Source organism: Cucumis melo, chromosome 4 (genome assembly GCF_025177605.1).
Source record: "Cucumis melo cultivar AY chromosome 4, USDA_Cmelo_AY_1.0, whole genome shotgun sequence".
Lineage (NCBI taxonomy): Eukaryota > Viridiplantae > Streptophyta > Magnoliopsida > Cucurbitales > Cucurbitaceae > Cucumis > Cucumis melo.
In genome coordinates, this window is record NC_066860.1 from 7,402,987 (window position 1) to 7,417,821 (window position 14,835).

Below are 14,835 nucleotides of genomic sequence, written 5' to 3' on the forward strand. Positions count from 1 at the left end.
CCTTGTATTTACGTGGAAATTAACTTCAAACTGTATATAGTTTGAGTGAGATGAACTTCTATCATTGTCTATCACTGATAGATAATGATACTATTATGTCACTGTTGAAAAAAAAATACATTATTTTGTTCTTTAAAGTTTTTTTTTTCAATAGTCTAAAGCTAAGTTTAATGAATTTTAGGATTCTTATCTGGAAGAAAGAAAGTTAAAATTTAGAAACCACACAAAAAGTAAATGTAGTTAATAGTGTATATTGAACATGAATATTTACAACAAATTTAACTTTGTTTTTTTCAATTGTTAACTAAAGATACTTTCATACAGCCTATTGATGGTAAGCACAACAATGAAGAAGATAATGTAGAAAATAAAATGGAAAAGAAAACAAGACACTACAAGAAATATTAGTTACGATAACATCCAGAAAATGTTATAAAAACGTTTTGATAGCGTTTTCGAAATGCTGTCGTAGTCGATGTTAATGAAAGTCCATGACTTTTCATAGCGTTTTTCCACCGCTATACCAACTACTATAATATGTCCTCAGCGATAACACAAATATGATGCTCTAAATGCTTTTTATAACGTGAGAAAAACGCTATCGAAACGTTTTTATAGCATTATTTATTACATCGAAAAATCGCTATCAACTTTCAATAGCATTTTCAATAACATTGGAAAAATGCTATAAAAGACATTTTATAGCGTTTTGTTTTGCGTTAGAAAAGCGCTATAAAAATGTTTCAATAGCGTTTTTAATAGCATTTCAAAAATGCTATAAAAAAATTTTTGTAGCATTTTTTGTTACATTTTACAAAACGTTATCAAAATCATTCAATAGCTGTTTGAAAAAATGTTATAAACAATTTTTTGTTGCGTTTTATGAATGCTGTCGTCATAATCATATGGATATTTACATATGAAGTCGTGATTTGCCATACTATAAAGGTCTAATTGACATTCATCCAAATCTACAATCATAATTATAATCAAAATATTTAAATTTATAACATAAAAAAAGCATTATATTCATTCAAAGGTTATGTTTGAAACAATCATCAACGCTAAGTTTCAAAGTCATTAACTATTAGAACAAGTAAATTCTTAATTCAGTTAAAATGACTTCATATCATCAACACTAAAGTTCCAAAGTCCCAAATTTTTGATAGGATAAAAAAAGATGTTCAAATTGTAGCAATAGTTCTATTATCCAACTATATGTGTTGCTCCAATGTTTTCTCCACACATCAATCACCTAACAAAAAAATAAAAAGAAATATCATTATCTAACTTTAACAATAAATTAGTTAAAGAACTAATAAATACCTAATTCACAAAGTGGATTAAATTTCTTACATAGTTTGACTTTATCCATTGGTCATGCTACAATAGTACCCACAACATCATCAATAACAGATGGATCATTGGAAGACCATCTACCTTCAACAATGACTTCTCCTGAACACCCAATCTAGTAGCAAGCACTTATGGGGAGTCTTGGTAGTAACACTCTTTTTCAATAATAATATGGTTAGAAAAATCTCAAACAATAATAATTTAAAATAACAAAGATGATTAGAATTTATCGGTGGGTCATTTATGATTGGAGTAGGAGTACGAATATGTGTCGATGATGGTACTCTTCTAACAAGATGATTAAAATTGTCATAACTTGTTTTTTCCTATATAAACAAACAATGTCAAAATGTACTATAACCATAGTTTAAGAACTTTTAAGAGTGTTAAGACAAATTTACCTTGTATTTTAGTAAGGAAACTACCACACTTTTCAACTCATGTACATCCGACGTTAGGTTGTCATATTTTTTTTTCAAGAGATGCAATGGTTTTATCTTTGTTAATGGATGTAGACACCTTCGATAGAGTCACACTAAATCCTAATCCTTTTGCATAGCCATGATTAGGACTGAGAACTTTACTAATTGCATCATCAATTATACTACTCGAAGAAGCCATACGATTTTGTTCAATACGCTCCTAACAAAAAATCATAGTAACTATTCAAAAGTCATGGTGGGTGGGTGGGTGGAGGGGCATGAAACAGTCACAACAAGTCATTTAGTTGAAGGAAACAATCCAACTGCATTTAAAAACATGGGCAGCAATAATGGGCAGTCATTTAAAATCCAACTACAAATCAATACTCGAAACAAGTGGCATCTAAGCATATTTCATCAACCAACTCATTTAATTGAAGAAATCAATACTCAAATGGCAACAACCCAACTACAAATCAATACTCAACAGTAAACAAGCATGGGATATAAAAAAGATCATTAGGGGGGAGAAGACATTAAAGAATGTCACAACATTTAAAACCTACTTCAACTAAATCTCACTACTCAAGGGGCAGCAACCTAACAAGAGATCAAAACATAAAAATGACAGCAACTATAAAAGATGGCAGCAACAACATTCACATCAAGATGTTGACATTCACAACAACATTCACAACAAGATGTAGTTACCCATCTATAGAATATGACAGCAACTATAAAATATGACAGAAACTATAGAATATGGTAACCACTATAAAGAATACAAAAGATTAACCAACCAAGTAATAATCACCATTAACACCAACAGAGTAATAGTCACCATCACCATTAAAAAAAAACTAACATAACAATGGCAAATAAGCAAAGACTAAAGAAAAATTATCTTAATCAATAATATGCAAATATTCACATTTATGGACAAATAAAAATCCATAAACCTTAAAAAATAATAATGCTGGAGAAATTGAGAACTTACCTTAACTAGGAGCTTGAAAAAGATAAAGATTCTTCAACCCAAACTTCAATGTCACCAATCCAGCGCGACCAATGATAAGAGATTCAGTTTCTAGATCCAAGTCGATGCAAGTTATAATTGAGGGACATGGCTACAATCAAAACACAACAAAAGTATCATATGTCGATAGTATCAATAATGTCCTACATTACATATGTCGACTAACATCTAATTCAATTAAACATTAAACAAGAATATATGTGTATAGTTAAACACTCCTTTCTCTAAAACCTACTCACTAACTTTAACGATATTTACCAACAGTAAATCATCTATTGACTTTAACGATATTTTGTCATTTGTATATAAGTTCTTGTTCTAAACATTTTACACATTACCTTGAATATGAGATTGGAATTGGAAGAATGAAACTTCCTAAAAAATTTGTAAAAGATCTTTAATCAATCTTCATCCGATATAGTCCTTACAATTATATTTATACAAAAAAAAAAAAAAAAATACTTAACACCACCTTCAGTTTTATATATAAAAGAACAAGAGAGCATAAAGAAAGTTAAAATTTGAATTTATACAAAAATCATGGCCGCATATTCCAAAATTCATGGTTCAAGATTACATTTTTAAAACTCTTGAAAGTCACCAAACAAATAAAAGAAAAACAAACAGAACAACATCCTCATTTAATTCCCCTGTTTCCCCCTTTTTTAACATTACAATGAAAGCTTCAACTCTTTCATTCAAATCCTCTTTTGACAACCCAATTTCTTGTTCTTAACCTCCCTTGAAATTTCTATTTTCAATCTTCTTCTGCTTTCTTTTACCACTTGTCTCTTGTTTTTGGGTTTCACGGTAATTTGCACGATCTGATGCGAAGAATATTGCAACAAGAATAAGGTTTAAAATCATTTTAACTATCGAAAGGAGATATACCTACCTCACTAAACTTTAACCATCGAATCATCTAAGTAACAATTCAGTGAAGAAAAAGATCATGAAGGAATACTTTAATCACATCATAAATTTTAGATCAAACTTTCATCACTCCAAGTCATACTTTGAACAGTTAACATCTCAATTTAGCTATTGTAAGGATGTCAAGAAAGCCATTAAATTTACATAAACAAACTAAGCTTAACAAACAATGAATGAAGCCATTGAATTGACAACAACAATTTAGCACCACACTATAGAAAGAAATGGTAGATGCTTCGCAATACCAAACACAGTACAAAATGATGAAGTTTTAGCAGACAATTCACTAGTGAAAACAATATACTATAGACAAATTTCATCTGTTCAAGCTAGCTTTGCATCTGTGATGTTTCAATGAAAAACTCCAAGTCAATATACCTTTAATGTTCAATAGAAAAAGAGAAAATAACAAATAAGCATAAATTTCTTCACCTACACTCACCTGAGTCAATTATACCTCTAATTCAAGAGGGTGGGTAACCTTTAGATTTTCTTTAAATCAATCCATCAGCAACAAAAAGAAAAAAAAAAAAGAAAAGAAAAAAACGCATCAACAAAAACAATAAGCAGGTGATGAAAACCCTAATTTTAAGGGAGATGGAGATCGATAGGAGACAGAGCCATATTTTGACTTGCTGGAGAATCATCAATAAATAGAGAAAAAAATACATACCTTTAGCCAGAGAACAAAGGTGAAAGAGGAACAGGGCGCTGGAGAAGGGAGAAGAAGAACGAAGAGTCGAAAAGGAACGCCTAGCTAGAGAAGGGAGATGCAGTCGGAGAAGAGCAAAGGAACAGAAAGCCGGATAGGAACGAAGAAGCGAGAAGAGGAACAGAGTTGTACATAAGACGAAATCAGAGAGAAGACGAAGCTGAAGAATAGAGAATGTCTAGCTGGGAAGTAGATGAAGCCGGAGAAGGGAGAACACCTAGCTAGAGAGAAGACAAAATCAAGAAATAGATGGAGCTTGGAAACGAAGGTGATGTACTGAAGAGAACAGAGAAGACAAAGTAGGAGATTTAAGTTATCGAGAAGAGAAGAGAAGAGAAGATGATGGAGAAGACGATGGAGAGAAGAGAGCCAACAGGAGAAGAGATGATCGAGTACTGCTTTTAGCTAGGTTTTGGCTCCAAATTGTTTTTTTGCCAAATATATCTTTCCCGCTTTTCTTTTCTTTTTCTTTTTAATAACATTTTAGTTATGCTTTTTTTCATTTTTTTCTCCCGCGCGCTTTTCTTTTCTTTTTTATAACATTTTATAATAGGTGTTATTAAAAAATGTTGTTGAAAGGCTAATCTGTTGTAGTGAGAATAAAAAAAAAAAACAAATGACCGGAAAAAAGGTAAATGAAACTTACATTTAGAATAGTAAATCCTAGTACACCATTGTAACAATGAACTACCTATTTTGTAAAAATGTTATATTGTGAGGCCCATATTCGAGAAAGGGAGTCCAGTTGAAGAAGAGAAGCAGTGAGGAGTGGGATGATCCTTCTAAAATGAAAAGATTGATCATTCTAAAGATAAAAATTTGAAGAGAAGGAAGTTGTGTTGAGAGAAGGAATTAGAGGAAAAGTTGGCGTAGTAAAGAAGTCTTATTGCGATATGAGTTAGGCGATTGGGTGAACTGATGCGAAGAGAAGTAAAAGAAGAAGTGGGCGGTTGTAGTCTGTTGTGAGGAAGAAAGAGGTTGGAAAAAGGAGTTTAACTTATCGAGAAGATAAGGCAAGGAAAAGTTTGGCTTCTCAAGATGATAAGGTTTGTGTTTCGAGGGAATGTCAAATCAGGAGTTGACTGTTGGCTTATGTGTCGAGCTTGGTTTGACTGTATAGTTTAACAAGCAGTAAAATGACACGTGTAAAGTGGTAATTTGGAACTGGTGGGTAAAGAAAATTACTGGTCTAAATGATTAGTATAAATAGGGGTGGAAGCCCTAAGTGAAGTGTTGTTATTTGGAGGTTTTGCCAAGTGAGTGCAAAGAGTTGAGTTATGCTGAGGAAGTACTTGGCAAGGAGAGGTGTTTGGGTAAGAAGAGGATCAAACATTTGTATGAGTGATTTTTCTAATAGAAAGAACATTTTAAAAGCATTCTCTCCGAGTCTTATGTTGCATTTATGCTTAAGGTCTTGTGTGTGTTATTATTGATTTTGATGTTGTTTATTGAAGAAAAAAAAGTTTTGAACTAATGTTTCTTGGAATGATGATTTCTGAAGAAATACATGAGACTTGATAAAGTTTGAAATGAGATGATCTTTGTACTTTATGCAATATAATGTCTCACACTTGCTGTGTGTTCTAGTGTGGGATATGCCTTATCCTTGCTGTGTGATCTGGGATAAGTTGCTCTATTCTTGCTGTGTGATTTGGAATAAGATATTCATATATGTTAAGTAATCTGGTATGGAATATCCTTTACATGCTGTGTGATCTGGCATTGGAAGAAGTGTTACGCGTAATGGAATTGATGGAACTCGTTAAATGTATTGAGATTACTACACATAGCTGCAAATTGGCAAAAAAGTGTTGTAAATGCCAGAGCTGAGAAAAGGGTACAAAGATGTAATTAAATATGCAGAATGATTCTAAGAGGTGATCATATGATGCAATATGAATCAAGACAAATGATTTAAAAGAAGTATTTTGTGAACGATTTCGTAAATGAAAATATGTGTTTTGAAAGTATTCTTTCTAAGTCTATTGTTACGTATAACATGCCAAATATATGTATATATTGTTGTGTTGAAGTTGTTGTTTGAAAAGAGAAAACTTCTCCTTTCTATGTGTTGATTGTGATGAATGAGTGCAAATCATTAGCCTTATTCCTATCAAGTGAGTAGTGCTTATGTGGTGTGCATATAATGTGAATGGTGTCATGTGAATCGCAGATGCAACATGAAAGAAGTGAATTAGAAAACTTCCTAGAGCTCGTGGATGGAGTGAACGTCACAGTAGGTTAATCTAAGATACTGGTGAGAGTAAATTGTAATAGACTTGGTGATGGGAAGGATTCATGTTCTTGGTGGAAAGTAATAAGACGAGCTAATGTGGGATTTCTGTGATTTATGAAATGAGATGTTAGCAGACGCATTTAAGAAATGAAAATGTTTTGTGCTTGACTTGTATTCTTAAAAATGTTTTTCTAAAACCCTCACTCACTAAGCATTTGACTTATGTGTTTAAGTTTTCCTTCCCTAGATTATCATACGTTGAGGCCAAGTAAGAAGAGGTAAGATGGGTTGTGGCGTGGGAAACTTGATCAAGTTATCCGTCTTCAAATGGATTAAGGTTATTATGCCTAAGGAGGACTGTAGCACAATTTTGTGTGTGGGTTAAATCTTATCTTGGAGATGGGTTGCTAGGCGATCAAGGAGAAAGATGAGAAAGGGGTTCTTATACTCCTACATGTTAAGTTTTATGTCCTAAAACTCGTAGATAGTAATAATTTCAATAAGTGCTATTGATTATATTATTAGTTTTGTCTTAATAAGCTAAATCCAATAAACATCCTAAGTTGTTTGATGAGTCTTGAATAGAGTGTAGAGACATACACAGATCAATGTTCAAGGTACAACTTAAATGGTTTATAGTATTGGGATAAGGCTTGGTATTTTTTCCTGGTAACATTATAGATATGACTTGTTTTGTATTTGATACAAACGCAATGATCCAACGCATTTGTGTAGGTAAAATGCGAGTGAGAATATCCTATGCAATGAGTTTATATAAGACCTGACCACGAAATAATAACCACTAAATGTAACTCCCTTAACTAGTTAGGTTTCTATTTCATTCGGGTGACCTAGGTAACTTGGTCTTAATCTTGAGTGTATTATGAACATCTCTTCGCGAGGGATTGTCCTTTGATTTGTACGGGTAAGAGTGGACAAATTGTTGACTCAATATGCTTATCATTTTGAGGACAATATCAAGTGGGCAGCTAGGAACATAATCACACAAGATGAAATTCACTCATTCCCAACTTTAGGGTAAGTAGATGAGTATTCCCTTAAATGGTGTCTCCGAGACTTGAACAAAGGGTTTTACCCTCTCTATCGCATGAGAGGGGTTTCTATTTAGTGTTTGGACCATAAATAGGTTAATCATTAGAGAAGCATTGGTATTTAAGGATTAGAACTAACCTAGGGGTAAAATGATAATTTGATCCTGCTGGTGTTATGAACACTTGTGAAGGATTAACTATTGTTATTGGTCTATATTCGTGGACATAGAAATATATCTACAATGAGAAGAGTTCAATTGGGAGTTTTTAGTGGAGTGTACACACAGTTAACGAAATGGATTAATGATGTTAATGAGTTTAGCCAATTAATCTCATGTTGTTGTAGCTTCTGATCTATAGGTCCATTAGGTCCCCTTCCAAGCTTATAAAAGGTAATGAAATTTATTTGTATTGGTTGTAATTTGAAATGTTCAAATTTACTTTGGGAAATAATATAATATATGGTGATACACTATCGTATAAAAATTTATGTTTTAATTAAATTTTATTATATAAATTTAATTTTGGATATGATTCAAAATTAATTTATGAGAAAATAAATTATTTGAATGAGTTCAAACATTAATTTAATGTGAATTAGATTCATATTAAAACTATAGGTTAGAATTTAATGTGTATATAATACATATTAAAACTATATATTATGAGAGAAATTTATATGGGAAATTTTTATAAATATAACAAACAACTAATATATTTACGGCTCATACAATAAAGTTCATGAAGTTACCTTTTTTTAAATATTCCAGGTTTGTCCTTTCGTCTTTCTTCTCGTATTCACTATGATTTTTTTTTCTTTCTATCGTCTTTCTTCTTTTCCTTTTTTTTCCTGTTGCGATTTTTTTCATCAAGTATCTTCTTTTCCTCTTTTTTTTCCTACTACGATTTCTTTCCATCGCCTTTCTTATTTTCTTCTTTTTTTTACATCGTCTTTACCTTTTCTTTTTTACGTCGTTTAGATTTGGAGCCAAATATAAAGGGTAGTGTATAAAGAATCTTGAAAAATATTGTTTAGATTGGAGTAGCCAAATCTAAACGATCGTGTACAAAAAATGATCGTGTAGACAAATTTAAACGATCGTGTACCAGAAGAATTAAAAAAAAAATCGTTTAGCCAAATCTAAACGATCGTGCACCAAAGAATCTTGAAAAAATAAATGATCGTGTAAACAAATCTAAACGATCGTGTACCAAAAGAATCTTGAAAAAATTCGTTTAGCCGAATCTAAACAATCGTGTACCAAATTTTGAAAAAAAAAATCGTTTAAATTTGGCTACCCAAATCTAAATAATCAAATATAAATGATCTTTTAACCAAATCTAAATAATCGTATAACAAAATTAAATAATCGTGTAACCAAATTAAACGATAGAACTGAAAAAAAACTTTTAGATTTGGCTATCCAAATCTAAACGGCTAAATCTAAACAATCACGTACCAAACAATAGCCAAATCTAAACGATCGTGTGCCAAATATATTATGCAATCATGTATCAAATATATTACGCAAGTTGTTGATGGCGTGGTTGATGGGACATTTTTGGTATTTTCCACCATGGGCTTGTGTCTTTTTCCGTTTTATGAATTGTTCTATACATTGTAATATTTTGTTGTTTTATTATATTTTTTAAAAGACCCAAATTTATATTAGAATATTATTCAAATTTTGATTAAATATCTTATATTTGAGAATTAATTAATAGTTCAATTTAGTTTAATTTAATTACAATTGATTTAATTAAATTAATTAAATTAAACGTATAGGTTATGTGAGAGAGATTCATTTAAATATGATTTAAACAAAATCTTAGTTAAATATGATTTAATTATTATTAATTTAATAAATTAAATTAATAGAGAATGTGTGTGGATTTCCCACGTTCTCATATTCTTTCTAACTTCCCTGAAAAAGAGGAAGTTATATGTACGACAAAAGAATAGAGTTTTTTTTTATATATACTCTGTCTTTGCCTTTGTATTCTTTTAAAAGAAAATCCTCTAAAAAAAATTTCCTTTCCAATTTTGGTTCCCACAAACCAAGATCTCTAGCTTTGAGAATAAGAAGGTTTCTAACTGGTGGTGGAGCCCCAATTTGATGATTGACAGATACAGAGTCGACCACAAAAGTAAGTGTATTTTTTCTCTTCTCTATATTTCTTTTAGAAGCTTGCTTAGCCATAAAAATTAGTTTATGTACTTTTGGTTGTTTTTGCCAATGTAATGATATTTTTTAGGTTCTCAATTTAATTGAGTAATGGTTCTGTTTAACTTTTTCGCGACGTAGGGTTCTTATCCCTTCACTACATACCTTAACCAGAAGAGCAGCATCCCAACAAAGGAAGGAAGGCTGATAGCTTAGAACTTATGTTTGATTTAACTGGCTTGAGGGAAGAAAATGTATTGGTAAAGTATTGAACCAAGTAATAAAATTAAAGTTGTGTTTTTCTATCTTTTTGCTGCGTTATATTTGTATATCTACGGTGCTTATTGCTTAAAAGTTGAGTTAAGAGTTGAAGGCTAGTTGATATAGTTAAGCTGCTCGGTTTAGTGTTTGTCGCTGCGATGAGTTGAAAAGATCTTCTGAGTTCAAAATTGGAACTCTATGATGAAGGTTGAGAATTTCGCTTACTAGGAGTTCAATTTGTTATCTCGCAGATAGGTATGCGTTTGGTGTCTAGGCGACATGCCTCCTTTTAGTCGTGTGAAGTGGATGGTGGGTTGAGGCATGACATATATTTTGAAATATCATGTAACAATGAACTACCTATTTTGTAAATGCTATATCTTGAAAATAGATTTTAGATTTGTCACGTCCCACCCCAAATGCCACTTCGTACAACTAGATGAAGGGGTTCCCAAATGAATGTGATTTAAATATTAAAAATATGAATACAAATTCATATTTGGAAGCTTGGAATTGATGGATTGGTCAAAGTTGTAAAAAAGTTAAAATGTTGACTTTTGACTTTAAAAAGTCAAACTTTGATCGACGTTATATTCAAATGAGATTTGAATTTTAAAAAAATGAATGTGGATTCATATTGGGAAGGTTGGAAAAATGTTGAATTTTGACTAGTAAAAGTTAAAGTTTGACTTTCACTTAAATGGTCAAATGACAATATTGCCTATGTACTAAGTGGGAAAAGCTAACATTTTGTTGAATAATCCCACTAATACTTAGTGAGATAAGTGGCTACATGAGATGTAGACACCTAGCCCACTAAGTTCCACTAATAGTTAATGGAATGTTAGCTATTGAGATTTTGTGAACCATTTACATGCATTTTTTCATGTAAGTAGGTTATAAATAGGCTTGATTTCAAATGTGATAAAACTTTTTCCTTTTTTAGTAATTTTGAATTACAAAATGTTTTAACCTATTTTTCTCTATAAAATCTCAACCTCTAAACTTCACCTCAAATTTCCATTCCTCTCTCAATTTCTTTCACCTAATTGAGTCTCACAACTCGATTCAAAGTCCAGAAAATAGTGGGTCACTACTAGTGGTAGTCTCTGGTTCGAGTTTGTGAGGTTACAACTTGATCTTAATTCCTAGGCGATAAACTCAAAGAAATAATAATAAAGCATCCGAATAACATAACTACTTCTCTTTATTAACTAAATACTTTTACAAGGTTCATGTGTTACAAAATCTCATTCCTTTTCTCACAAAACATAAAACTAAAACTAAACTTTGACTCACTTTTCTTTGTCCACCATGAGACGGGATACTTAGAGGTGTAAGTGCCTCTTCTCATCCTTCTCCTCGGTCGCCTAACAATCCAACTCAAGGATAAGCTTTGGGGCTTCCTTTGCCTGGCTCCGTTTTTAAACTCTTTGCTCTCCGACTCTGGCCTTACCAACCCAGGTGTAGCACTTGTCTTTCTTCTAAACTGAGTCTTTGGTGTTAAGGAGCGATGTGCTTACCAACCGGCTCCCTAAATGCGAATAGGATGAAACGGCTTGCACGTCGCACAAGTCTCCACATCCACCCTCTTTCTTCTCACTTACATGGCTTCTACGCCTGACAACCATTCCTTACTTGATTTCAACGCCTAACAACTTGGGGAGATGGAAACTTAAAACGTAAGTCAAAGACTTCGTGAGTGAAGAGTTTAGGAAACACCTTTTTGGGGAAATATAATAAATCATATGTGATTAATATCAATGTTGAATATGCAAGCATATATATATAGACACACACACACACACACATATATATAAACTTATCAAATCGTAATCACAGATTTTTATCGCATTAAACACAGCTATAATCATTACAAGAATTTCACATGATTTACATCATCACACAATCACTACCCATCATCAAGACCTGGGTTTCTCCCTTCGCCTGGATCTGGGACACATCTCAACCAACATCTCGCGAGTTACCTGTGATTTCCACTAATGTCTCGCAAATTATTTCTCGCCTCATTGATCTGGATTCTCCCCTTTTGCCTAGGCCGGAGACACATCTCAACCAGCATCTCATGAGTTACCTAATATTTCCACCATCGTTTCCTACATCATTTCTTGCCTCATCGACTTGGGGTTCACCCCTTGTCTAGACCTGGGACACATCTCAACCAACGTCTCTCGAGTTACCTGGAATTTCCACCATCATTTCATAAATCATTTATCACCTTATTAGCCTAAGATTCTCCCATCGCCTAGACTTAGGACACATCTTAACTAGCGTCTCACGAGTTACTTGGGATATCCAACAATGTCTCGTGATAGATCTCATTACCAAACAATCCACGATCAATATCATAACAAACGTTAGTTTAACAACGCAGAGTGGTATATATCAACACAATACCATTCAGATTCATAGGATTACGAAAGTATACAACAACATGAATACTCAGAAGATATATCTTACAAATGTAAGGAACATAATATAACACTTTGACATATTCATAAAAATCATTCGCAGAGATTTTATTGTTATTGTTATTGCTATTGTTTTTGTTATAGCTATTGTTATTGTTATTGTTGTTGCTGTTGGTATTGGTATTGGTATTGGAATTGGTATCGGTATCGGTATTGGTATTGGTATTGATATTGGTATTGTTACTGTTACTGCTATTGCTACTGTTACTGCTACTGCTATTGCTACTGTACTGCTACTGTTACTGTTCTTTTAACGATCATTTACGTTGGACTACACAATCATTTACCATAATCAACATGATCGTTTATCATGGTCAACATGATCGTGTAATGTATATTATTTTAATGAACGGTATTTCTTAAACGAACGTGTAGTTATGGTAAATGATAGTGTGGCCGATCATGTATTAATAAGTATGTTATTTAAATGAACTATACAATCATGTATCATGATCTAAATGATCGTCGTTCATTCGTTTAGACTGTAGTACATGATCGTTTATAAGAAGATTATGCGCGCGTGTTGATTGGAGTAGTTTTTGTATTTTACAATGTGGGCTTGTGAGGTTTTTCTGTTTCCAAAATTGTTCTATACAGTGTCAATATTTTACCACTTTGTTTTGTTTTTTTAAAAAGAAACCCTTCATTTGTTAAATTTTCCTTATCTTATTTTTTTGTGTTGTTTTATGCTCTATCGTTATTTTCATTGCATATTCAATTTTATTTAGAGACATTTTAAAATATAATAAAATAAAGGGTTCTTTTAAAAAATATAACAAAACTACAAAATTTTTACATTGTATAGAACAATTTCGAAAACGAAAAAAGGTCATAGGACCATAATGAAAATACCAAAAATGCCTTGTCAACCATGCCATAAACAACATGTGTAATATATTTGATACAAGAAACTTTGACTCACTTTTCTTTGTCCACCATCTAATGTTGCTTCTTGAGACGGGATACTTAGAGGTGTAAGTGCCTCTTCTCATCCTTCTCCTTGGTCGCCTAACAATCCAACTCAAGGACAAGCTTCGGGGCTTCCTTTGCCTGGCTCCGTTCTTAAACTCTACGCGATGTGTCAAATCTAAACAATTTTTTTCAACATTCTCTGTACACGATTGTTTAATTTGGTTACACGATCATTTAGATTTAGTACATGATCATTTAGATTTGGTACACGATTGTTTAAATTTGATCGTTTAGATTTGGGTAGCCAAATCTAAACGATTTTTTTCAAGATTATTTGGTACACGATCGTTTATATTTGACTAAACGATTTTTTTCAAGATTCTTTTGGTACATGATCGTTTAGATTTGTCTACGCGATCATTTATTTTTTCAAGATTCTTTGGTCCACGATCGTTTAGATTTGGCTAAACGATTTTTTTAAGATTCTTTGGTACACGATCGTTTAGACGTTTTATATTTAATACACGATTTTAAACAACCAAATAACATTTTAGAAAAATAGATATTTTATTTTTGATACACGATCTTGAATGAAATAACAATTTGAAAAAAAAAGAAGAGGAAGAGAAGAAAGATAATTGAAAGAAAAAAAAATCAAATCAGAGAGGAAGAGGCGAAGAAAGATGATAAAAGGAAAGGGCAAATCTATAGTATTTAAAAAATGGCTAACTTTATGGGTTTTGTTATACGGATCGTAAATATTTTACCGGTTTATTATATTTATGAAAATTTTTCCATAAAATAAACAAAAATATTTACAATATAAAGCAAAATTTTGTATTATATCAATGATATGCTAATAGACTTCTATCACTGTCTATCAATATGACTAATAGAAGCATATCAGTATCTATCAATGTCTATCATGATGGAATACGATACATGCACAGTGAAATTATGGATCAATTCTACCCTAATTGCATCTAAACTAATTTAGAGATTGACATGCATATGTTACCCTAATTTAGAGAAAATGCATACCTTCGTTGCTTCCTGTTTCTCAAAATCTCTTCAAGAACTCGAATCGGAGACCACCACTAGTGTTGATCTACTATTCTCTAGACCTAGAGTCGGGTGGTGGGACTTGATAAGTGAAGGAAAAGTGAGAGAGATAGATAGAAAAAGTAAGATAAATTTAGGGTTGAGACTTAAGAGAGAAACATTTTAGGTTTATTTTGTAATTCAAAAATTACAAAAA

General features: G+C 32.1%; 1 long non-coding RNA gene across 1 annotated transcript; it reads right to left on the reverse strand.

The window, feature by feature from the left end:
* Nucleotides 1-1,155: 1,155 nt before the first annotated feature.
* On the reverse strand, nucleotides 1,156-2,906 carry LOC127149069 (uncharacterized). The gene is made up of 3 exons (XR_007820318.1): nucleotides 2,776-2,906; nucleotides 1,357-1,511; nucleotides 1,156-1,255 (listed from the first exon to the last, which is right to left on the reverse strand). It is a non-coding gene; the product is annotated as an uncharacterized LOC127149069 (long non-coding RNA).
* Nucleotides 2,907-14,835: the final 11,929 nt, after the last annotated feature.